The sequence below is a fragment of the Macrobrachium nipponense genome, chromosome 49 (genome assembly GCF_015104395.2).
Source record: "Macrobrachium nipponense isolate FS-2020 chromosome 49, ASM1510439v2, whole genome shotgun sequence".
Lineage (NCBI taxonomy): Eukaryota > Metazoa > Arthropoda > Malacostraca > Decapoda > Palaemonidae > Macrobrachium > Macrobrachium nipponense.
In genome coordinates, this window is record NC_087224.1 from 13,209,926 (window position 1) to 13,237,571 (window position 27,646).

Sequence of the window (27,646 nt, forward strand, 5' to 3'; positions counted from 1 at the left end):
ACATATTTTTATTATTAATAATTCTTATTAATTAATTATTAGAATTTGATTATTCTGTCACTCGAATTTTAAATGACAAGTCTACATATTTTGGTTATTAATAATTATTATTAATAATTAGAATTTGATTATTCCGTCACTCGAATTTTAAATGATAATTCTACATATTTTTGTTATTAATAATTCTTATTAATAATTAGAATTTGATTATTCCGTCACTCTAATTCTAAATGACAAGTCTACATATTTTTGTTATTAATAATTCTTATTAATAATTAGAATTTGATTATTCTGTCACTCGAATTTTAAATGACGAGTCTATGGAGTGATTATTTTCTTAAGATTAATAATTCACATTTGATTATTCCGTCAATCGAGTTTTAAATTACAAATTTATTCTTTAAGATGAATAATTCATATTTTATTATTCTTTAATCGACTCTTAAATTGCAATTTATTATTGAGTAATAAAGAGAAATTAGATGTTGTTATACCCTGAAATACGTTAAAGAATAATTTGCAGAGAGATTTTTACACCAGATGCAGACATCAATAAATTGGACTTTTTAGAGGTCACTAAATACATTGAGAATCATTTATGAATAACAATTGACAAATGGAACGAAATAGGGTCAGCTGGGGTCAGTTATTATAAAAAATTATTTTTGGTTCTTCAGTTGATATTTTGAGATATAAAATGAATTTTATGAATAATTCTTTCTCTAGTTTGCTAGGATCAACTGAAAAAATTGCTTTATATAATATCTGAAATAATTATTACAACTTTAATTTATAAACATAAATATAATGGTTTACTTTTGGCAGATAATAATAAACGATAATACATGTTCCTTAATAAAAAAAAAATTAATATATATATATATTATATAATTTTTTTTTTCCAAAAAGTTTTATTATAAATTTTTGTAACAAAAAAGAACAACCCGAAATTGCATTTACGTTTTATCTGTCGATTAAATTACTGGAATTAGAGAGAGAGAGAGAGAGAGAGAGAGAGAGAGAGAGAGAGAGAGAGAGAGAGAGAGAGAGAGAGCACCCCTATTTCCTAGGCTGGAATGGCGTCTTTTCCAGAGATCTATAACAGTTCCGCATTTTCCCATTTCTTCCAGAGGGCACCACTCTGTTTTGCTCTTGGGTAAATGGGTAAAGGAAATAGGTAACGGAGTTGAGGTCAGATGTGAGGTCAGCTGAGGTCATTAGACGCTGCTCAAGTGACCCATGTTCCATTAGGAGACACTTTACCATTATTATTATTATTATTATTATTATTATTTTATTATTATTATTATTATTATTATTATTATTATTATTATTATGGTTCAAAGTCTGATTTATCTCTTTGAAGCTTTTAAAGACAGAGAAAGCTTTATGTAGACAGATTTCTAGGCAGAAAGCTTAAGCTTTCAATTTATTCCAGTTTTTGTGGACCAAAAGCTTGATTTTTATCTAATCCAACTTTCGTAGGCCGGAATTTTAAGCTTAAGATTTATTCCAGTTTCGTAGGACTTTAGGACTTTTGAGCTTTTAAATTAAAAATATTCCGTTTTCGTAGACAGGAATTTTAAGCTTAAAATTTATTCAAATTTTCGTACACAGGAATTTTAAGCTTAAAGTATATTCCAGTTTACGTAGACAGGAATTTTAAGCTTAAAATATATTCCAGTTTACGTAGACAGGAATTTTAAGTTTAAAATTTATTCCAGTTTTCGTAGACAGGAATTTTAAGCTTAAAATTTAATCCAGTTTTCGTAGACAGGAATTTTAAGCTTAAAATTTATTCCAGTTTTTGTAGACAGGAATTTTAAGCTTAAAATTTATTCCAGTTTTCGTAGAGAGGAATTTTAAGATTAAAATTTATTCCAGTATTCGTAGACAGGAATTTTAAGCTTAAAATATATTCCAGCTTTCGTAGACAGGAATTTTAAGCTTAAATTTATTCCAGTTTTCGTAGACAGGAATTTTAAGCTTAAAATTTATTCAAGTTTTCGTAGACAGAGCTTAAGCTCACATTCATCTAAGCTTTCATAGACAGAAAGCTTAAGCTCTCACCCATCTCAGCTTTCTCCTCCACAAAAGCTGAACCTTCAATTCACGTCACCGAATTAAAACTTAAAAATTAAATGAAGTAAAAAAAAAAAATATATCTACGAGTGGGTCTGCCCCATCTCGTCCTCAACCTCACCATACTCCTATATTCTACTTTCTCAGTTTCTCTCCCTTATCTCTTTCTATTCAATTATTTCTGGCTCTGTTCGCCCCTTTCTATCTCTCTCTCTCTCTCTCTCTCTCTCTCTCTCTCTCTCTCCCTCTCTCTCTCTCTCTCCCCTCTTCCCTGACAATTATGCAACAACGCTACACGTACCACTTGCGTTATTTGGCGAGGAATTAATGTTGACTTGTGCTCTGCATTTTAATGCAGTTATCACTTCATCTCTCTCTCTCTCTCTCTCTCTCTCTCTCTCTCTCTCTCTATATATATATATATATATATATATATATATATATATATATATATGATATATATATATATATATATATATATATATATATATATATATATACTATATATATATATACAAATTCACATCCTGTACAACGAATATAGCCTTATTATTATCATTATTATTATTATTATTATTATTATTTTTTTTTTTTTTTTTTTTTTTTTTGCTCTATCACAGTCCTCCAATTCGACTGGGTGGTATTTATAGTGTGGGGTTCCGGGTTGCATCCTGCCTCCTTAGGAGTCCATCACTTTTCTTACTATGTGTGCCGTTTCTAGGATCACACTCTCTGCATCAGTCCTGGAGCTACTTCAGTCCTCTAGTTTTTCTAGATTCCTTTTCAGGGATCTTGGGATCGTGCTAGTGCTCCTATGATTATGGGTACGATTTCCACTGGCATATCCCATATCCTTCTTATTTCTATTTTCAGATCTTGATACTTATCCATTTTTCCCTCTCTTTCTCTTCAACTCTGGTGTCCCATGGTATTGCGACATCAATGAGTGATACTTTCTTCTTGACTTTGTCAATCAACGTCACGTCTGGTCTGTTTTGCACGTATCACCACCCTATCCGTTCTGATACCATAGTCCCAGAGGATCTTTGCCTGATCGTTTTCTATCACTCCTTCAGGTTGTGCTCGTACCACTTATTACTGCAAAGGTAGCTGATGTTTCTTGCACAGGCTCCAGTGGAGGGCTTTTGCCACTGAATCATGCCTCTTTTTGTACTGGTTCTGTGCAAGTGCCGGGCATTCACTTGCTATGTGGTTTATGGTTTCATTTTTCGTATTGCACTTCCTACATATGGGAGAGATGTTATTTCCGTCTATCGTACTTTGAACATACTGGTTCTTAGGGCCTGATCTTGTGCCGCTGTTATCATTCCTTCAGTTTCCTTCTTTAGCTCTCCCCTCGTAGCCATTGCCAATTGTCATCGCTGGCTAGTTCTTTAAGTCTGTCTCATGTATGTCCGTGCATTGGTTGTTGTGCCAGTCCTCTGTTCTTTCTGTCTTTCTCCTGTCTCTGTATATTTCTGGTCTTCGTCTACTTTATTAGTCCTTCTTCCCATGCACTCTTTAGCCACTCGTCTTCACTGGTTTTCAGATATTGCCCCAGCGCTCTGTTTTCGATGTTGACACCAGTCCTCTATACTTAGTAGTCCTCTCTCTTCCTTTCGTGTTATGTATGTCTGTCCGTATTTGCTCTTGGTGTAGTGCTTTGTGTATTGTCATTTGTTTCCTGGTTTTCTGATCTATGCTGCGGAGTTCGTTCCTGCCTTCGTCCATTCCACTATTCCTGCGCTGTATCTGATTACTGGCACTGCCATGTGTTTATGGCTTTTTATCATATTTACCGGCGTTGAGTTTTGACTTGAGTATCGCCTTGAGTCTCTGCATATATTCTTTCCTGATCGTGTCCTTCATCTCTTGGTGTTTTATATCCTCCTCCTTCCTTATTCCCAGGTATTTGTATCCTGTCTATCTATGTGTTTTGATGTGCTTGCTCCCATCTGGTAGCTTTATCCCTTCAGTTCTCGTACTTTGCCTTTTTGTAAGTTGACTAAGGCGCATTTTTCTATTCCAAACTCCATCTGATGTCCCCAGATACAATCCTTACAGTCTGGATTAGGGTATCTATTTCCTGATGCTCTTACCATACAGCTTGATGTCGTCATGAACATCAGATGGTTTGATTTTGTTGCCTCTTTTTATTGAGTTGGTACCCGGCATCCATCTTCTGTAGTACTTTTTGTCATAGGAATCATGGCTACTACGAAGAGTGTGGGGACAGTGAGTCGCCCTGGAAGATCCCTCTCCTGATATTAACCTCTGCTAGTCTTATTCCTGAGCTTGTAAGTATTGTATTCCAGTTGCACATTGTATTTTTGAGGAAGCTGATGGTATTTTCCTCTGCCCCATATATTTTCAGGCATTCTATTAGCCATGTGTGTGGTATCATGTCGAAGGCTTTCTTATAGTCTATCCATGCCATGCTTAGGTTGGTTTTCCTTCTCCTACTGTTCTTCATTACCATTTTGTCTATCAGAGCTGGTCTTTTGTGCCCCTACACTTCCTTCTGCAGCCTTTCTGTTGGTGGGGGATGGTGTTTGTCTCCTCTAGGTAGTTGTATAGCCTTTCACTGATGATACCTGTTAGTAACTTCCACATTATTGGTAGGCAGGTGATGGCCTGTAGTTACTGCTATATTTCCCTTACTCTTGTCTTTTGTACTAAGGATGTTCTTCCTGTGGTCATCCATTTGGGTGCTTGGTGATTTGAGATACAATGCTGGAGTTGTTCTGCTATTCGTGGGTGTAGGGCCTTGAAGTTTTTGAGCCAGTATCCATGACTTCATCGGACCTGGGGCTTTCCAGTTTGGCATTTTCTTTAGTTGGTGTCTGACTGTGTCTGTCGTGATGTCCTGTGAATCTTTGTTTTATTCTCCCTGTTTCTTCTTCCTTGACTTCCTGGAGCCATGTTGCATGTTTGTTGTGTGATACCGGATTGCTCCATATGTTTTCCAGAGTCTCTACTTGGTTCGGCTTCAGGAATTTCTGGGTGGTTGTCTTCCCCTCTTAGTTGGCTGTATAGTCTTTTCTGGTTGGTTTCCGAATAGTTTGTTCTGTTGGTATCCCTTATTCCTGTTCATGTACCGTTGGATCTTGTGTGCTTTGGCCTTAAGCCTCTGTTTTACATCTTCTATTGTGTTGTTTAGTCCCCTCTCTTGTACTTTGTATTTCTCGTTGAGTTCCTCCCTTGTTTTCTTGCTTCTAGCCTTTTTCTGCCATCTCTTTCAGTTTACTCAAGTCAGATCTCATCACCATGATTTGCTTTTCCAGGCGCCTTTTCCAAGGAGGTTGCTGTTTTGGTTTCTGTTGGGTTGGTTGTGACGTGGTGTTGGTGTTCGAATCCCATCAGTTCTGATACTAATCGTGCTCCTGCATATGTCAAGTTATTTGTTTCTGTGATACTGGTGGTGTGTATTAGGACCATTATTTCATTGACCTCACTTGTTTTCTCCCTTAATTTCTTGGTGTTGTAGGCTTTCATGGAGGGGATCTTTGTTCTCTCTGTATCTGGCTCCATCCATTTGTCTAATCTTTTCTACCCATTCCGTCCTCTCTGTTACTTCGTCGGTGTTTTGTTTCTTTCTTCGTGTGTTCGTTGTTTGATACTTTTCATCCTCTCTGTCGTCTTCTTTTGTGGCATCGTCTCTCAGATTCGTCTTCTGTGTAATTCGTTGTCGTGTGACATTTCCCTTTCCAGTTCTTCTCTTTCTGTTGGGGAGAGCCAGTTTCTTTTTCTTTATGTTCCTTACTTGGTCTGCCAGCCTCTGCTCTGTTTGGGGGGTGTTTATTCCTCTCATTCCAGATGTTGATCAATCTTCTTCTATATCCTCTCTCCGTCGGGTTGCTTCTGATGTAGCATCTCCATATTTCCTTATTTTCTTCTCTTGTCCATTTCTTCCTTTTTGCCTCTGCTAGCTCCAATCTCAGGCTGTTGATTACTGTCGTGGTTTTGATCAGTTGCTGGATGACGACCTCCAAGTACCTGACCGTCTTCCCCTACAATTGGGTTGAATACCTGGTTGCCGGACGAGGCTCCTCTGTTGCCAGAGGTTCCATTTACGTCGTGTCGTTTATTCCTTCATTTCTTTCCATCATTGCTGAGTTTTGCTATTTAACCCATAGCTGGACCCTACCCATCAGGGATAGGTACTCATTTACAGCTGAGTAGACTGAGGAAATTATGGTAAAGATCCTTTCCAAGGAATCACGCCCGAGAGCGGTCACCCATCCAACGACTGACCAGCCCCAATGTTGCTTAACTTGACTTAAGTCTATGACGACCTAACCAACTCCTCCACGGCGCCACATTATTATTATTATTATTATTATTATTATTATTATTATTATTATTATTATTATCTCATCATCTCTCTCTCTCTCTCTCTCTCTCTCTCTCTCTCTCTCTCTCTCTCTCTCTCTCTCTCTCTCTCTATATATATATATATATATATATATATATATATATATATATATATATATATCAAAAGGTGCGAACATGTAGACATCAGAGGGTTACCGAAACTCAGAAGATCAGTTAAGGAGTTTATTATGAGATACGTTTCGTGTCATCCTGACACATCATCAGTCTGTAGTGAAAAATCAATTCACATTTATAAAAAAATATAATTAAAGTTTACATGCTATTTTAAAAAGGAAAACATAAAATACAAAAGTTATTCATAACAATTGTTGTTAAAAGCTAAAAATTCTAAAATTATTTACAAGGTGACATTGAAATTGAAGAAATTTAGGATTATAAAGGAATTTTAACGTTATTAAATAAGGTTATATTCCTTTATAATCCTAAACTTCTTCAATTTCAATGTCACCTTGTAAAATAAATAATTTTAGTATTTTTAGCTTTTAACAATAATTGTTATGAATAACTTTAGTATTTTATGTTTTCCTTTTTAAAATAGCATGGACACTTTAATTATATTTTTTATAAATTTGAATTGATTTTACATTACACACTGATGATGTGTCAGGATGACACGAAACGTATCTCACAATAAACTCCTTAACTGATCTTCTGAGTTTTGGTAACCTCTCTCTCTCTCTCTCTCTCTCTCTCTCTCTCTCTCTCTCTCTCTCTATATATATATTATATATATATATATATATATATATATATATATATATATATATATACATAGATTCATATCCTATATGAAAAATAAATCATTATTATTATTATTATCATTATTATCAATATTAACAAAGTAACTAACCTAATTACCCACAAGACCTTATCCAATCCAAATTCGATATAACGAATAACAATAAATAATTAAAATTATCATCATAACAAAGTAATTAACGTAATTACCCACACAACTTCACCCAATCCAAATTTGATAATGAATAATGCAAAGCAAAATAAAAATGAAATAATCACAAATAAATAAATAGATAAAAATAATAATTACAAATAAAAACTAAATATCTTGCTGTATTCCTGCTTACCTGCGCACGGGGCATCCGTACTATCTACCTGTTCGTATTTTCCAATTCTCTCTCTCTCTCTCTCTCTCTCTCTCTCTCTCTCTCTCTCTCTCTCTCTCTCTCTTGTGTTTATTTTTGTTTTTTTTATCAAAGCCATTCCCCTTTCCCTACCAACAGAAACAGGAGCATTCACCTCCCACAGCAATTAAACACAGACACACAGACATACACAGAAACTAACACTAAAAATACCGAACTATTATTAGTAAATTGATCGCGCGCAACCGAGAGAGAGAGAGAGAGAGAGAGAGAGAGAGAGAGAGAGAGAGAGAGAGAGAGGGTGGGAAAGTTGCAAACAACGCTCAATTACCCCTTCAGAGCGGCGAGGCTGGTCCAGCATAATTGTGACAGCACAGCTGCCTGCTGCTGCTGCCTGCTGCAGCAGTGCAGCAGTGGCAGCTTTGCTTAGGCTGCCTGCCTGCCTGCCTGCCTGCCTGCCTGGCTGTCTGCTGCATGCAGCAGCATCCGTTTGCCTTCTGTGTGTGTGTCTCTGTGTCTTGTCTTCCTGCCTGTTTTTGTCTGAATCTTTCAGACAGAAAGGGATATACACGTATGCATAATCCGTCTGGGTTTCCTCTCTCTCTCTCTCTCTCTCTCTCTCAGATGCACATACATCTACTTGCATTCCATCTCTCTGTCTTTCTCTCTCTCTCTACGTCACTTCTGTCCTGTCCTGGGAGAAACATGTCCAAAAGGGGCTCGAGGACAGAGATTCGAAAGCTCTCCTTCAGGAATTCTTGTTTTGTTCTTCTCCCCCCCTGGGTGGTGGGGGAGGGGGGAGTTGGGGACCCTCCTCAGGTCTCCACCGATGGGGCCGAGTCAGTCCTTCGTCAGGAGGTGGATAAGCTGCTCAAAGGAGGCGTCTATATGTCTATATCTCTCCTTCTTCAAGGTGGTCATTTGAGAGGGCCGTCTTACTTCTGAAAGAGGCGCTGAAGAAGGGAGACGTCCTTCTCTCCTTCTTCAGGCGGTCATTTGAGAGGACCGTCTTTCTCCTGCAGGAGGCACTGAAGAAAAAGGGCGTCCATATCTCTCCTTCTTCAGGCGGTCATTTGAGAGGGCCGTCTTTCTCCTGCAGGAGGCACTGAAGAAATAGGGCGTCCATATCTCTCCTTCTTCAGGCGGTCATTTGAGAGGGCCGTCATTCTTCTGAAAGAGGCGTTGAAGAAGGGAGACGTCCTTCGCTCTCCTTCCTCAGGGGGTCATTTGAGAGGGCCGTCTTTCTCCTGAAAGAGGCACTGAAGAAAAAGGGCGTCCATATCTCTCCTTCTTCAGGGGGTCATTTGAGAGGGCCGTCTTTCTCCCGCAAGAGGCACTGAAGAAGAAGGGCGTCTGTCTCCTGACAGGATGGGTATCTCGTCCACCTCTGATTCTTTCACTATTATTGTCGAAACGCAAAGAATGGATAGAATTTGACAGCCTTTAAACCAGCAATTGTCGAGCTGTTCCAATAATAAACAACAGCCTCCGCGCTAGTAATAAATAGCGCAGACATAAAGTGTAGCTATTGTTTACAATCAGATCACGGTTATATTTACTGTTGTTATCTGCTGTTGTAGTTTAATGCATTTTCCCGGTTATAAATTTGTGTGCCCTATCTCAAAACAGATTTCGGTGCAAATCAGGTTGGATCCCTTTTATCACGGAGGTCATATATATATATATATATATAATATATATATATATATATCTATATATATACATATATATATATGTATATATATATATATGTATATATATATATATATATATATATATATATATATATATATATATAACTATTCGACCTTTCTTCTTTTTATTTGCCTCTTGAAACAAGAAGACTATAATTATCGGGGAAACTTGAGGATAGGAGAGAGTTCCAGATCTCCAGGCTTCTATCCCATAGATAATCATACCAACAGTGCCCATAAAGGGTGCGGTTGCATGCCCCATACCCCCTCGTCTGTTCGTGACTTGCGACCAACCACATTCAACCAGCTGTTAGGTATAAATTCATTGCTATATTTAGCAAGGTCACTCCCCGTTGACAAAAGCAGTGAATTTGGTACTTGGTGGTCAGTTGACTGTTGTGGTTGCATTGTAGTCAAGGTTGGAGAAGGACGCTTATATATTTCAATGATTATTTTGTCATCTACTTAGCTTAATCTTCAATCGGGGTCGCTGTTTTCATCTATGATTTATATATTTAATTTTATGTATATTTTACGTGAGAATGGAATAAATGATGTTATAGAGAGAGAGAGAGAGAGGACGAGAGAGAGAGAGAGAGAGAGAGAGAGAGAGATAGAAGAGTAAAAACAAGCCCAGTGAATTAGGAGTAACAATATTTATGGAGTGACGTCCTGAAACCGCCTGCTCCCCTTATCATAACACAGAGACAGGTAATGGGGTGGGGGGGGGGGTGGGGGGGGGGGTGTGACAAGGGAAAAAGGTGAGGCCCCCTATTTTTTGGGCAGGGCTACTGCATAGGGCTACTCTAGTAAGAAGTACATAGGAAGAGAGGAGAGAGAGAGAGAGAGACGAGATAGAAGAGAGATGAGAGAGAGAGAGAGAAACCCAAGAGGAGAGAGAGAGAAACCAGCGAGAAAGCGAGAGAGAGAGTGACCTTGAAAAGGCTGATAAAGCAAAAAAAAATTTCAAGAGAAAAGAGGAGAGAGATGAGAGAGAGAGAGAGAGAGAGAGAGAGCCAGGGGAGAGAGAGAGAGACAGAAAAGGAGAGAGATTCGAATCAAAACGGCCAGCAAGCATCATTTCAATACCACAATCGAAGAACTATAGCGTGGGTGAGTAGTTTATGTGTTCGTATGTGTGTGTGTGAAAAGGAGCCGATGAGATGTTCGTATTGTGTGTGTAGGACGTACGTACGTGTGTATGTGTGTGTTCGTGTGTATGTGCGTGAGGCAGCACCTGGTCAGAATAGAGATGAGACGAGTAGAATACACCTTAATGAGGGCCAGTGGATTGACTCCACAACACACACACACACACACACACAAATGGCCATGACGGTGTTTGTTTAAGCCCTGTTCCAGGTCACAGGTACGGACCAGGTGAGACAGTTTGGTATGACTATTAGACTCCAGATTGACCCTCTTTTCATTCTGCCTCTAAATAAAGGGCGTGAAATTAGAGACGAAAGCTTCCGTGGGATCTATATAATAATTTGTCTCTATGAATTATTCTTATAAGAAAAAGCCACATCAGCAAACTTGCTTCATCTTGCAAAATAAAAATAAATCTCTCAAAAGAATTTTGTCACGAAATATCTGTAAATCGTTAATGTTTGATTGGTAATTCTGGGAATAAAATAGTTTAAGGAGCTTTAGACCTATTGGGAGTTTGAACAACTCAAAAATCAGTGTTCCTAAACAGATAACTAATTTTCTAGCAAGCTTAGGCCTATAGGAATTTGAAAAACTTTAAAGTCATTGTTCATAAACTGACAACTAATTTTCTAGAGAGGGTTATGCCTATAGGAATTTGAAAAAAAATCTGAAATCAGTGTTTCTAAACTGATAACTAAATTTGTAGCAGCCCTTAGGCCTAGAGGAATTTTAGGAACTTTAAAAGCAGTGTTTCTAAACTGATAACTAATTTTCTAGCGACTTAGGCCTATAGGAGTTTGAAAAAACTCTAAAATCAGTGTTCCTATACTGATAAATAAATTTGTAGCAGGCCTAAGGCCTATAGGAATTTGCCTAAGGTCTATAAGAATTTAAAAAATCTTAAAATCAGTGTTTCTGAACTTATAAACTAATTTTCTAGCAAGCCTTAGACCTATAGGAATTTGAAAAAAACCCCTCTAAGATCAATGTTTCTGAACTGATAACTAATCTTTTAGCAGTCCTTAGGCCTATAGGAATTTGAACAACTCTAAAATCAGTGTTCCTGAACTGATAACTAATTTTCTAGCAAGCCTTAGGCCTATAGGAATTTGAAAAAAAAACTCTTAAATCAGTGTTTAACCAGACCTAAGGCCTCTGAAAAATGGAACAATTATGAAAAATATTTTTGCTGATGTTTTTAGGCTTATGAAGAAAGGATAATATTTCCAAATACCAAAATCCCGAAGAAAAAAAATGAAGAAAACGCAAAAATTACTCATCAAAACAAAACCATGACAAATAAAAAAGTTTTCAGTTTGCTAAGGAAAATTAATGAATTGAAGTAAATAAGATAAAAAAAAATTTTTAGTACATCTTTTAAGTTTGAAAAACAAATCAGAACATTAAAAGATTTTGCCAAATTAAGCCACGAAAAAATGCACACAAACAAAAAAGTTATATAAAAAAAAGGCAGAAACTCTGTCTCACCGAGACAAAAAATCTTGAAGAAAAACCAGAAAACCCCAAAGACTTTTTATTTTTAGTGTCAGGTTTCCTGAAGAAAATAGAAAGAAGACGAAGAAGAACAATATAAAAGGAAGTTGTTTGTAAACGCGAGTCCTTTGAATCCTGGCGAAGGAATTCTCTCTCTCTCTCTTTCTCTTTCTCTCACACAGTCCCAGGGACAGTCACGAGCTGGGGAAAAAGGATCCCACGAGGGGGACAATGGCCTCTCCTCCTAAAAAAAACTTTGGCCCTAAAACAGCGATTAAAAGCAAGAAAGTTTATTCCCCAAATCATCACAAAAAAAGTAAAAAGAAAAAAAAAATGGCTCTCGTCTGTAGGGAATACCCCTTTTCCTAGCTCTCTCTCTCTCTCTCTCTCTCTCTCTCTCTCTCTCTCTCTCTCTCTCTCTCTCTCTACTAGTCACAATTGCCAACAAAATTCCTTTAACCATTCTATTTCCTTGTTTTTGATGGAAACTCCACTGTAGGCCTTGAATCCACAAGGAGAATAAATGAGAAATCTTTGACAAATAAACCTTTCACTCAAGAATGCGTTCGAATCCCAACTTAGAAAGTGGGATTCCTTCGCTTATCTGGCCAATTCAGGAAGCAGGACTCTGTAAGATCCTTAGGAATAGGAATAATTAGTACGAGAATCCTCGAAAAGTCCTCCGAATGGTATACAGGAAAGGAAGATCCTTTTTAGACCTATGGTTACAGGACTCCACGAAACCTTGGGACAGGATCTCGACTAGGCCACATAAACAGGACCCCAGCGAGCCTCAAGGGCAGCATCCTTCAGGAACCGTGCCAATAGGAGCCTGAAAGGACACTGGGAAAAGAATCCTGACGAGACAATGAGACTATTAACGAGCATGTAGTACCATGAGACTTTGTAGCGCCGTAGTTGTAGACTCCCCCGACAAGAAGGCTCTAGGAAGAGCATCCTAATGGAGTCCTACGGAACCCGTGGGAGGAAGATCCTTCGTAGGATGCCGGAGGCAAGGAAGGCGCCGGAGGAGCGCTGAAGCTGTCGCGGACGATAAGAAAATTGATGTCTTACGCCTTAATTGGCCTCCATCTCGTCTAATTAGGGAGCTCCAAAGCTCTCCTGATCACTCATTAGGACCTGGCTTCCGAAAAGGACTTTCCTCTCCCCCCTACCCCCACCCCCCAAGAGTCCCTCTCCTAGCCTTGTCGAGGTCAATTGAAGGATTTCCGTAACGTAGTGACGTCAAGTTATTAGGGCGATTGTATCACGACGGTGAAGTTTTCCCTCTTTTTTTTTTATTTGTTTTATTGACTTTATCAGAACCAGAATGCTTCAATATACGCCAAGAGTTATAATATACATTATTTCATACTAAAAGAAACAATTAAAACCCTGGTAATATAAGAGAGAATCAGGACTTCATTCCCTGGCTCCAGGGACGTTATGTTGAGTCTAGGAGTTTGGGCGGAGTTGCCGTAGTTCTCCATATTGATGTTCTGGTCCCGAGGTGGGGGAGGGACTGGGCATAGTTTGAATATGGAGTTTCGTGCCACCTAGAACAAACCTAATAATAAGAATAATAAAATAATAATAAGAAATAATAAGTAACAACTACATCAATAATAATAATAATAATAATAATTATTAAGTTATTATTTATTAGTTATTATTAGTTATTAGTTATTATTATTATTGATTATTATTGATTTAACTTACAGAAAGCCAAAATAAAAATTATCAATAACCCATATTGCAACCCGTAGAATATTTTCATTATTAATTATTATAGAAGCCAAAATATTATCAATGCTTATTGCATCCCCTAAAGTTTGAAAAAAATACCGTTCAGTATGAAAACAAACACAAGAAACACAACCAGAAACAACAATAACAAACAAAACAACGTACAACAGCCACAACTCCTTTAACAAGGAAACGGCAAAACGAAAAACAAAAATAAAAAATAAATAAAAAAACAAAAGAGCTTTAGTTTTGCGCCAAAGTTGCCAGTCGAAACGGATCAGATCAGAATTGCTATTGTTGTTCCTCTTGTTGTGGGTTGTTGATAGACAGACGATGCCCTTCACGCACAACAACAACAACAACAACATTATTATTTTGCGTTTTCGTGCAATTATAAGGACCGAAACACCTGCAATTAAGAACTTGATTGGTTTATCGACCTGTGATTTTGGGCTTCGGGAAGACGAGGTGCGGGGAGGGGGTGGGGGGAGAGGAAGCTACCGGTTCGCGCATTCAGTTTTGCCTCTGTTTTGAAATTTTGGTCTTTTGTTTAAGTTTTGTCGAAATTCTTCTTCTTATTGTCTTTAGAAAGGAGAACAAGTCCTGAATCATGATCTTTGCAACGGCTCTTCTCTCCTCAGTGGGTTTTTGAATAGATAAATTATATTATTAATCATATTCTTTGAAATATACAGTTTTCCTCTCTCTCTCTCTCTCTCTCTCTCTCTCTCTCTTCTCTCTCTCTCTCTCTCTCTCTCTATCAAAACGAGTAATGTACAAAGAAGTCTGGTCATTCATGGTCTTCGAAACATGGCGTCAATCCAGAAGGTCGAAATTATTGCAACCCTTTGCCAGAATATAACGTCAATTTAATCGCCTGGAGAGATTAAAAACGGCAATAAAGAAAGATAAATCCCCTCTCTACTCAATCCCTCATCAACCGAACCGCCAGATTGAGAGAGGAAAGAGAGAAAGGGGAAAAAAAGAGAGAGAGAAAAATCTCCCAAGCGATTAACCCTCGTCACGATGTCAACGACGCCGGCGATTTCAGCGCTCCCGCGCGCCCAAATATATAAACAGACCGAACCCGGCCTCAGATGGCATAAACAGTCAAACAGCCGCCGTGTGGTAGAGGCTATTAACATAATCAGATATTGGGTCTCCGCTAAACCGATTGGCATTTTTGTTGCACGAGAGAGAGAGAGAGAGAGAGAGAGAGAGAGGAGAGAGAGAGAGAGACTGATGGCTGATTGGGACAGCTGGTCCTAATGCGTTTGGTGCAACTGGCTTCTCGGGTCGGCGTTTCATTTCGGTCTAGGGTTTTGGGAGGTGGCTAGAACGGCTCTCTCTCTCTCTCTCTCTCTCTCTCTCTCTCTCTCTCTCTCTCTCTCTGTCTGTCTCTGCCTCTCTCTCCTTTTTCTCCTGTTATTAACATCCCGAAGAGGCTCTACCCAGATCTATACAATGACGGGAAAGAGGAAAAAATAGACAAGAAAGACAAAATCTGCAACCTTTTGAAAAGAGGGAATTGCAGATTTGGAGAAAGATGTTACTACAAACATCCTAAGATTATGTCAAAACATGACAATATATGGTAAATGTGCATACTTAGATGATATGGGATATTGCAGAGTCTGCATCCAAAAATTATGTAAAAACCTAAAAGAAGGAAAAGGTTGAATGTAAGCGACAAAAAATGCAAATATATGCACCCTGTAGCCATGAATCATAATCAAATAAATAACCAACCAAGTAATAAAATCCAAAATAAGAAAGAAACAAATAAAGAGAGAAATCAAGAATATCAGGTAAAAGAGAAAAAGCAAACCACCAATGAGATATGCAGAGGTGTCCAGCAAAAAATTTCAAAGCATCAGCTCCGAAATTCTACTCAAGATGATAATAACTGTATTTATTATGCAAGAGGATATTGCAGAACGGAGAAAGTTTGGCAGATTCAAGACACAAAATGAATAATTATGATGAAGGAAGATCAAATATTATGGAAAAGTTGGATTTTTTAATGTCAGAATTTCTAGGAAATGAAAAAAAGAACAACATACCAGAACAACAGGAAAGAGACATGGGAAAATCCTTATTACTACCAGTATTAATGAAGGAGAAAACACGCAAACCATCATAGTGATGAATGCGCAGGGTTTGGTTTTAGTTATGAGTACTCAAAAAGAAAAATAGAGTACTTAGAAGAAAACTAACCCAAAATGAAAAAGAAAATAGATATAATGAATATAAGTGAAACCTGGTATTCCCAAAGAGACTGGGAATGATGATCAAATAAAAGGGTTTCCAAACTTATAGATCAGATAGAAAAAATAGGAATCGGGGGAAGGGGAACCGCAATATATGGGAAAGACAAAAAACAAGGAAAAAATATATGAGAAATATAGTAACTCAGAATGTGAACTAATAGCGGTAGAATTTGAATCTGAAAATTGATGAACATAGTAATATATAGACCTCCTAATACTAAAGAGTTTGACTTAATAATTGAAAAATTGGATGATATATGTAGAAATCACAAGGACTGGACTATTCTCCTATCTGGTGACTTCAACTTTCCTTTCGTAGAATGGAAAGAACGAATAGGAGATTGTGGATGTACTTATACATATAAAAAAGAGAGTAATAGTAGTGCAGAAGATAAGAGGCAATTTGAAAAGCTATTAGATATGCTACTAGAATACCAACATTCAACAAATAAATCACCTGCCAACAAGAAAGGAAAATATTTAGACCTAGTATTTGTGAACGAGATGAATTATGTTAAAGAAATAATAGTTTTTATAATGCGAATATTTCAGACCATAATGTCAAATAGAATTAACAGTTCATTCCAAAGAAGCCAGTGAAAATAGAGATAAGCAAGAAATGAAAAGTGGAAGGATATGGAAAATACAACTTCTACAGTAAAAATATAAAATGGTCAAGAAATTAATGAAGAATTAAACAAAGATTGGGAAATAACATTTTCGTAAGTGATGACATAAGGGTAAATACGGAGATATTATAAAAAATAAAATATTGCGAAAATAGTGGGAAAAATAAAAAAAAAAAAAATATATACCGAAGAAGAAAAGTAAACATCATTCATGCATACCAAGAGACAGAAGGATCTTGTTCCAGAAAATCAGAAAGTGGAAAAAAGGTCTTGCAAAAGAAAAAATGCATGGAAAGTTATAGAACTAAAAAGTAAGATAGAAAATGCAGAACAAAAGATTATACAATCAAAAGAAAATGAAAAACGGGACTTGGAAGAAAAAACCCTATTTAAATATCAAGCAAAACCCCAAGCTATTATACTCATATGCGAAGAAGATGAATAAAAGAAGAATAGAAATAGGCCCTCTGAGAATTGAAGGGAGATTAACGAATGAAAAAAAGGAATTTGCAACATACTGGCAGAACGATATAAGAGAGAATTCACCCCTAGAATAGATAATGAAGATAATGATATAGAAGTAAGGGATGAAATAGTGAATATTTAGCTGACATAGATATTAACTGAAGCTGATATTGTGCAGGCTATTAATGAAATTAAAAATGGAGCTGCTGCAGGCCTGATGGAATTCCTGCTATTTTGTTAAAGAAAGTAGTTCATTCTATCGCAAAGCCACTTGCAATATTATTAAGACAAAGTGTAGATACAGGCAAGATTTATGATGAGCACAAATTAGCATATATTACCCCTACTTTCAAAAGTGGATGCAAGACTAGCAAGGCAAGTTAATAAGGCCTGTGAGTCTAACATCACATATTATGAAAGTGTATGAAAGGGTAATGAAGAAAAATATTATGAAACATTTAATAAAAAATAATTTGTTTATAAAGGACAACATGGTTTCGTACCCGGAAAAAGTACACAAACCCAACTGTTAGTCCACCGTGAGAAACATATTCAAAAATATGAAAAGCGGAAATGAAACAGATGTGGTTTATTTAGACTTTGCAAAAGCTTTTGATAAAGTAGACCATATATATTAGCGAAGAAATTAGAAACAATATCGTGGATAAAGTAGGAAGATGGTTAAAAGAATTTTTACACAACAGAAAACAGATAGTTATTGCAAACGACGAGAAATCGGATGAAGTCAAGGTAATATCCGGTGTGCCGCAAGGTACGGTGTTAGCTGCATACTTGTTTTTGTTATTATGATTGAAGACATAGACAATAATGTGAAGGATTCGGTAGTGAGTAGTTTCGCAGATGACACAAGAATAAGTAGAGAAATTACTTGTGATGAAAGATAGGACGCTCTACAAAGAGACCTTAACAAAGTATATGATTGTTGGCAGAGGTAAATATGGATGGTATTTAACTCTGATAAATTTGAATCAATAAATTATGGAGACAGAGAAAGAAAGCTATATGCATATAAGGGACCTAATAATGAGACCATCACAAATAAGGAAGCAGTTAAGACCTTGGTGTGATGATGAATAGGAACATGTTATGCACATGATCAAATAGCAACTCTGTTGGCAAATGTAAAGCAGAAATGGGAAATGTTGTTACGGCACTTCAAAAACAAGAAAAGCTGAACACATGATTATGCTTTATAAAACATATGTTCGTAGTCCAACTTGATATTGCAATATGATATGGTACCCGACACTATCAAAAGGATATTGCACAAATAGAGAGTGTACAAAGGTCCTTTACAGCTAGAATAGAAGAAGTTAAGGACCTAGACTACTGGGAAAGACTACAATTCTTAAAATTATATAGTCGATGGAAAGGAGAAGAGAAAAACGCTACATGATAATTCAGGCATGGAAACAGATAGAAGGAATAGCAGAAAATATCATGGAACTAAAAATATCAGAAAGAGCAAGCAGAGGTAGATTAATAGTGCCCAAAAAAAACATCTATACCAGGAAAAAATAAGGAAAGCACACAGGACATTATCCACTACGCACCAGCATCGATAATGCAGCGTCTATTCAATGCGTTGCCAGCTCATCTGAGGAATATATCAGGAGTGAGCGTAGATGTGTTTAAGAATAAGCTCGACAAATATCTAAACTGCATCCCAGACCATCCAAGATTGGAAGATGCAAAATATACCGGAAGATGTACTAGCAACTCTCTGGTAGACATTAGAGGTGCCTCACACTGAGGGACCTGGGGCAACCCGAACAAGATGTAAGGTCTGTAAGGTAAGGTCTGATCCACCCGTCCTCTCTTTCTCTCTCTCTTTTTCTCTTAACCCCACTAATCTTGTTGCAGTTTTCGTTTCAAAATCGAAGTTCCTTAACCCCTTGATCTCCATCTTAAAGAAGAGCCTAGACGCGTCACGCAAGTCGTTCTTGGGACGCAGTTGCCAGCCCCTACGGCCTTCTCCACCTTGCTTTGTGGCCCGCAATACTTCGACTAACGACTACTGACAATAATAAGCGACAGTTCAATGAAAGTACGAAGAAATATTACCGTTTATTTTTATTATTTTTTTTTATTATAGTAAGCAGAAGACATTGGACGGATGGAATGAAATAAGACTATCTTTTTTTAAGATTAAATTGAAGGATGTTACCATTATGTATACCACGGTTCTTGTCCCCATGTCCTTTTTCGTCTGTTTGCGACCCACCTAAGTCGACTGACCACCGTTTGTTGTCCCCTTCCAACTATCTTTGGTGTTTGAAGAAGAAGAAGAAGAAGGAGAAGAAGTCAGAAGGAAACCAGAGCTTCCCTGGCACAGGGGACGCCGGCGAATTCATCTCGCTAAGAGACGAAGCCTTTGCTCTTTCGTCACTAACTTTATCTCGCTTTAAAAATGTCATTCGGTAAACGATTTTTGCCTCTATATCAAAATGAAATAGAGACTCACAACTTCTCAAATCAGGTATCGAGAATGAACGGATGTGTTTCAAGTTGAGCTCACTTTAAGATAAAAATTCCGTATACGGGCGAACTAATCAAGTAAATATGGCTGATGAGCGTCCAGGATTGAAAGATGTTAACCTTAATTAATAGAAATCTTATCTTTGAATGTGCTGATGCACATAAATGAAGAGGTCTTCCTCCGTCTTAGTCTGAACTTTATCCATAGAAATTGCCGATTTACATTTATACGTAAAATGTATTTAGTTTTTATCTTCGCCAATCCATGGATCAACTTGGAGATGGAGTAAGACTCCCGAAATGCGTGACATTAAAACAAGGAAAATATATATAATAATCTGACCTTTCTCCCCAATGCATGTCATTAACACTGAGGACGACGGGAATGCGCCGATAACTTCTTTGGCAAAATCACAATAGTTTCTAATCACATGAAGAGTTGTATACTGAAGGAGAAATCATTTGAGAATGTAAAGTATTGTCGAGAGAAAACTATATATACACCAATGACCTGGTCCCACGTATCAACAGAAATTTCCAGTTTATATTGCAATAGCTGTTTTTTTTTTTTTTTTTTTTTTTTTTACCTACGCTTGTGTAGTCAGCCTCTTAGACAGTTATATTTCTTGGACAATATGTACTGTTTATCTTTTAGAAATAATTATTAATCATAAATTTCCATGGTTTAAGATCACATTGAGTCGGATAGATATATGTTTAATTGTGTGCATAAGCATCCAAAGATGAAATCACGGTTACTCTGCTATTTCGTTCTCCAGTAACATCCGTAAAGCTGTACGCCATCAGCCATATATATTCAATCAGTTCGCCCGTATACGGAATTTTTATGCTAAATTCAGGTCAACTAGAAACACAACCGTTGTAATTCTCCATTCCATTCTGATACGGAAACAGAAATTGTCTAAAGAATTAAATGTACAAAGCGAGAGAGAGAGAGAGAGAGAGAGAGAGAGAGAGAGAGAGAGAGAGAGAAAAATGTCTCGCCGGTGTCCCCAGTGCCAGTTCCTGGTTCCCAGGCGCTCACTCCACAAACACAGACCTCGTCCTTAAATTTGCCCCGGAAGTTAGCCTTTAAGTTCAACATATTCAGTCTAGCTTTCATTATGATACACGCATCCTTTGTATCCAGTTCCCTTATTTACTTGTTTTCCTCGAAGTCATCTATGAATCTCAGCTTCTTCATATCTGTTCTTTCTCTCAAAGTCTCTTGGATATCTTGATTCATTTTTACTTAAGTTCCCTTTTCAGTGCTGCTTTGGGATATTCTCTTAGTCCATTAATTTCTATATCATATTTGGTGCATATGTTCACCACGCTTTTTGTCCAACATTGCCCATATGAGGCTCTTAAACTGATTTCTCTCTGGCTTCTTGTTCTTCTTCTTCTTCAAACGCCAAAGACGGCTGCTACCTCTGTTGAACTGTCGCAAGATTATCATCACTGGTCGTTAGTCGAGGAAGCCTCATCTCTTCTTCCTTAAAGCGATGTGTTGGAATTCACTGCAAGTCGATTGTTCTTGTCATTACCCTAATATATCTCTGTATGTGTTTAATGCACACAATGAATATCATGCCTAAACAAGGCGTGATCCGACCTCCAACTTACTTCGTTTGTCAAGTTGTCAATATTAAAACGTGCTGGAATCTAGTCAAATAGAGCCTTGTTTCACCAACAAAAATCGAGAGATAATTAGCTGTATTTTATTAGAAATGATTTCTCTGTACTTTAACAAGCACACTATTCATTTTTTATATTCTCATTCTAACAGAAAAATCACAAATAACCTATCCTAAAGTTCCTTAATCTTTAAGTCAACGCGAAACACCTTTTCAGGCTCTTCCATAGACTTTTCTTATCACAACAGCAAAGTAGTACGTAGGCTTACTCCCCGAGTAGGCAGGCAAAAAAGATCTGTGTACTCGAGGAATGATCAAGATACATTTTACTTGAACTCGTATCACAAGATGTCCTTCTATTTTCGTACAATGGGATAAAAGTTATTGTTTATCTAAGAGGCTGACTATACCAGGGTAAGTGAAGGGAACAATACTTTGCATAATTAAATGATTTCTTCTCGAGTATAAATTTCTTTATGTTCTTAGGCACTATTGTGATTTTGCCAAAGAACTTATGGACGCTTTCCTGTCGTCCTTAGTGTTGATGACATACAATGGGGAGAAAAGACTAGAATGTTATATGTTTCCTTTGATTTAATGTCAGGCATCTTAGGACTAATGTTATAGTATCTGTCAAACAAATAATTATTTTCTATGGGTCAACCTCACACAAAGACTAGTACATTATGTGCATCTGCACATTTAAAGATAGTTCCACAACTGTACAAATTCGCACATTGATTCTGATACCCTACAAACCTAGACGCACATGGCGGCTCATCAGCCATATTTATTTGATGAGTTCGCCCGCATACGGAATTGTTATGCTAAATTCAGCTCAACTTGAAGAAACACAATCGTTCAATCTTAATATCTCATTCGAGAAGTTGTAATTATCCATTTCATTTTGATACGTATCTAAACAAACGAATTGAACAAAACGTACAATGAATTCCAACAGTGACTTCCAACACATCTCTCTGAGGAAGAAGAGATGAAGATTCCTGGCTGACTTAGGTTAGGAAACTGCATTTTTCGTTGTTGTATTCATGCTAGTTCCCTGAGAGAGAGAGAGAGAGAGAGAGAGAGAGAGAGAGAGAGAGAGAGAGAGAGAGAGAGAGGCGTCTGTAGCAGCAGCACAACTTATGCAAACGACTTGACCAAACTGTGTATAGGGAGGCTAAATTAAACGGCGAAACCAGGAGTGTTGCGTCCGTAGACTTTCTCAAGCGAAGTTTGGATAATCAATAACATTATATCGATTTTTTTCTCCTTCTCTCTCTCTCTCTCTCTCTCTCTCTCTCTCTCTCTCTCTCTCTCTCTCTCTCTCTCACTCACTGCTGGGATCTCACTTCATCTTCTTCGTTTCAGGTTGAGGATGAAGCAAGGAAACCAGACGAGAATACCAGAGCCAACCAGGACGAGATAGGACAAATAATTATGTTTCCAGTCGTTTTCTGGTAAGTTACTCGACGTTTCTGGAATACCATCTTTTCTGGAACGTTGCCTCTTGATTTTTTCTGGAATATTATCTTTTCTGGAATGTTGCCTGTTGAATATTTTTTAATATTTCTTTTTGAGGGATTTGACCAGTTGAATTTGTTTAAATATTCCTTCTGGGACGTTGCCCCCTGATTTTACTGGAATATTACCTTTTCTGGAACATTAACTGTTGAATTTTCTGGAATATTACCTTTTCTGGAACTTGACCTGTTGAATTTGTTTAGATATTTCCTTCCCTGGAATGTTACTTGTTGAATTTGTTTAGATATTTCCTTCACTGGAATGTTACCTGTTGAATTTATTTAAATATTTCCTTTCCTGGAACGTTACCTGTAGACATTTCTTTGATATTACCCTTCCATCTCTCCTGGCATAAACAAACAGTCCAGGAATCCCAGGGGGAGGTGAGGGGGAGTCACTTAGACTCAAGTCCAGCCAGAGTCTGGAAAGGTTAATTGATTCGAAACTCTGTCTCGAGGTCAATCTATGATTAACGAAGGGTGCCAATCAAAACATTTGGGGGGTGGGGGAGGGGGGGGTGGGGGGGGGGGGCTTTAATTTTTTTTTGGGGGTATAGGTTATAGTGGGTGGAAATTTGGATATTTTGGTCATGGGAGTGGAAAGACGGTTAAAATTAAGAACATTCTATCTTATAAAAAAAAAAACTTATCTAGAAATTTTTTATTTTTATTTTATAATATATATAATATTAGTGTTTTTTTCATAGACAATTAAGAAAACTATGGTTTTTCATTCTTATTATAAAAGAAATCAAATTAAAACGTCTGAATAATTAATAAAATAAAAGATGAATATTGTTTTATAGGAATGAAAATTAATTATTTTTGTTTTACTAAGTGGATTAAAAAAAGATTTTTTTCTTTGTTCATCGATAGGTAACACAAAATATACAAAAATCTAAATAATTAATAAAGCAAAAATAAAAAAATAATTTCTTTGAATGAAAGAAGGTTTATTTGTTTTATTAATTACCTACGTACTAAAGAACCCCCCCCACCCCACCCCCAAAATCGAAATAAATAGCAATAAAGTAAAAGGTCTTTAATTCAATGAAGGAATATATTTATGTCTATTTCATTAATTGTTCAGATGAATTTTCTTCTATTACGGGTCACGATAGATATAACGAGTTTCGTTCAATTAAAAGTGTAAGAGCCACAGTCACAATCTCTCTCTCTCTCTCTCTCTCTCTCTCTCTCTCTCTCTCTCTCTCTCTCTCTCCACACAACGATGCAGAACCTTTCTCTTACAGACTATGGGTATGAGACGGCTTATGGGAGGGGCTAAGGGGGACCCGAAATAAGACCCTCAAACCGGCCCCCCCCCCCCCCCCCATCGTCGAATTCTGAAACCAGAATACGAAGATATTCTTCAAGTTTCCTCCTCCCCCCTACCCCCACTACAGCCCCCACAACTTACGAACACTGCAGCACTAGACCAATTCGGGAGAAAAAAAAGCTATAATAAAAACATGTAAGAGAGGAGAGAGAGAGAGAGAGAGAGAGAGAGAGAGAGGAAACAGTGTGTGTGTTGAGAGATGGAGAAAAGAAGAGGGAGGGAAGAACAACTAAAAACAAGAAAGATTGGAGGAGAAAGACGAGAGAGGAAAAAAAACTGAAAACGAGTGTGAGGAGAGAGAAGGAGAGAGACAGGACAGGACAGACAGACAGGAGAGAACAGAGGAGACAGAGAGGAGAAAAGAGAGAATAAGAAAAAGACGAGAGATAGAGATAGAGACAAAAAAGAAAAACGAGAGAGAGAGAGAGAGAGAGAGAGAGAGAGAGAGAGAGAGAGAGAGAGAGAGAAAGTCCCATTGGCGCACACGAAAGTAGCCCGTGAAAGTTCCGACGCCCGCGAACAACTAGGGCACCCCCCCCCCCCCCCCCGCCCTCCCCCCACCCCCCCCCCCCCCCCCCCCCCCCCCCCCCCTCTACATGGATTAAGGACGAAATGAACGTGCGTGCGTCTGTCTGTCTGTATACCACTTAGCACACACACACACACATACTGCGGCCGAAAGAAAAAAGTGCTTTAGTGCTATTTTGCGGCACTTAAAAAGTGACTTTTTGGAAAGTGTGACTGTTTGTGTGTGTTTTTTTTTTTTTTTTTATTGCGTGCAAAATGCCGGAGGTGTCTTTTTTCAATGTTGTGGTTATGCAGGAGGCTTTTTTATATATATAATTCTCTCTCTCTCTCTCTCTCTCTCTCTCATTTAATTTTTCTCTTTTTCTGTAATTCTCTCTCTCTCTCTTTAGCTCATTCTCTGTTTTCTGTATCTCTCTCTCTCTCTCTCTCTCTCTCTCTTTTAACTCTTTTAAACTCTGCTTTTAATTACTTCTCTTTATTCTGTAATTCGCTCTCTCTATATCCTCTCTTACTCATTTTCCTTTTTCTCAATGTTCTGTAAATTTCTTTCTCTCTATCTTTCTCTCTCTCTCTCTCTATCTCTCTCTTTTAATTCTCTCTCTTATTTAAATCTTTCTCTTTTTCTTCTGTAATTCTCTCTCTCTATCTTTCTTTCTTTAATTCAATCTCTGTTTTCTGTATCTTTCCTCCTCTCTCTCTATTGTTAATTCTCGCTCTCCTTTTATTTACAAACTCTTTACTCTTTTCTTCTGGTAAAATTCTCTCTTCTCATCTATTCTTTCTTTAATTTCAATCAATTACTGTTTTAACTGTATCTTACTCTCACTCTCTCTCTCTCTCATTCACTCTCTTTTAACTCTCTCTCATTTAATTTTTATCCTTTTCCCGTATTTCTCTTTCTCTCTATCTCTCTCTCTCTCTCTTAAGACACTCTTTCTCTCTCTCATTTAATTATTTCTCATTTCTCTCTCTCTCTCTCTATCTCTCAAGCACATGATGTCTCCTCGGATGGACTAATAAGTCTTTGAGACATCCTAATCCTTGTAACACACACACTCTCTCTCTCTCTCTCTCTCTCTCTCTCGTCTCTCTCTCTCTCTCTCTCTCTTCGTCACCCCCCCCCCCCAACCCAAGCAAGCCCCGAGAGACTGCAAGTGACGCCCAATACTTTATAGGACCCTGACTTCCTCCAGACTACTTCCGGCCCCTAACAAATTACGACTATGAATTTGGGCAAAAGGAACCGCCGGTACCTATTGTTTATGTCATGGTGGTCCAGTGGTTAGGAGGCTAATTGAAACGCTGGAAAGAAAGTCTGATCAATGAATTATTATTTCGGTGGGCCCTTGTAACCAATTTCGTACCTGGTCGATTGTCGACTGTGTTGGGTCGCAGACAGGTTGGTAAAAGGTGTAGGTTTCACAAGAAAAGTCTGGAAATTTGAATTGAATGCATTTTTATTGCTAATTGACCTGGGATGACCTTTTTGGCTCTTGACAGTGACTTTTGTTGATCTCGATTAGTCGTTGGCTCATCTCTCTCTCTCTCTCTCTCTCTCTCTCTCTCTCTCTCTCTCTCTCTCTCTTTTAAAGAGATATTCTCTTTCTCTCTCTTCTCTCAGTGTTATTGTTAATCTCTCTCTTTCTTAAAGAGATATTCTCTCTCTCTCTCTCTCTTTCTTCAAGAGATATTCTCTCTTTCTCTCTCTTTCTTCAAGAGATATTCTCTCTCTCTCTTTCTTAAACAGATATTCTTTCTCTCTCTCTTTCATAAAGGGTATTCTTTCCCTCTCACTCTCTCTTAAAGACATGTTCTTTCTCATTCTTAAAGAGATATTCTCTCTCTCTCTCTCTCTCTCTCTCTCTCTCTCTCTCTCTGAAAGAGATATTCTCTCTCTCTCTCTCTCTCTCTCTCTCTCTGTATATAATATATACATATAGATATATATATATATATATAATATATATATATATATATATATATATAAAAAAGTAATACTTTACCAATTGCTGTTAAAATTCTTTTAACTGTTACGTAATTCATATAAAAGTATTTATCAATATAAGTGTTTATCCAAAGTATCAGCGACGCTTACTCAAGGATTCTATAGCAAGGAGAGAGAGAGAGAGAGAGAGAGAGAGAGAGAGAGAGAGAGAGAGGGCCATAGAAACCGCATACAAGCCTTTGGGAACAAAGCATAAAATAACAATAAAAAAAAGGCAAAAACAAAAAAAAAAAGAAAAACCAAGAAGAAAAAAAAAAAAGAGTAATTATGGTCTGTGGTGGTCTCTGTCCCCATCCGTCTAGCTATGGAACAAAAGACGGTTCCGTCCTCCTCTCTCTCTCTCTCTCTCTCTCTCTCTCTCTCTCTCTCTCTCTCTCTGCAGCTCAGAAAACAGAAATGAGTCATTGCGAAAGGAAGAGGGAATATACCGCATAGCATCATGAATTATTTTTTAGTCTCCCATTCAAGCATGGGTTCCTCTGCCTACGCTGGAGGGATTTAGCATCAACTATGGAACTTTTCATGCCTTAATATGCAAATTAACGAATGAATGAATCAAGAGATAATATTTGAATATTTACTTGAATATTTGACGAATATTCAAGTGAGTTTCAGGACCTGTTACATTGTCAATCCTCTGAGCGATTCGCGTTAAATAAAGCTAAAGAAATCGATAGAAAATCTAATAAACTGTAATTTTATGAAATGTATGACAGGTGTATTACGTCGTCCAATGTTTGAAAGGTCATGAAAGGTCACCCGACCTTTGCCTGCCAACGAAATAACCGAATTAAAGACACACTTCCCCTCTGAGGGCGACTTTGCTCAGTTGAAACGAAGTGACCAATTCTACCCCCTGAATGAACACAAATTTCTTTGCTAGTTTTTGTTTGTTTTGGCTTCAAAGCACGACCTCTTGTTGTTTGTGATGCTTTGACCTCGTAGTCTACTGGTTTGTGCATTTTTCAAGCCAATGAGATAATCCCAGATAATCCCAGATTCGAATCCTAGTCAGAGACAGAAATATATTGGCATTTTCTGTCAAAAACGTATTGTTTTCAGACAGTGTATGCCTCTGCCAA

The 27,646-nt window shown here is 37.5% G+C and overlaps 1 protein-coding gene across 9 annotated transcripts in view; it reads left to right on the forward strand.

Annotated features, from left to right (window-relative positions):
- Positions 1–27,646, forward strand: part of LOC135205341 (lachesin-like) — a 98,527-nt gene that overhangs the window by 26,986 nt on the left and 43,895 nt on the right. For all 9 annotated transcript variants that reach the window (XM_064235793.1, XM_064235802.1, XM_064235795.1 and 6 more), the window contains one exon: positions 22,541–22,629. The gene's annotated coding sequence lies outside the window, so the exon portion shown is untranslated. The remainder of the gene's footprint in view (positions 1–22,540; positions 22,630–27,646) is intronic.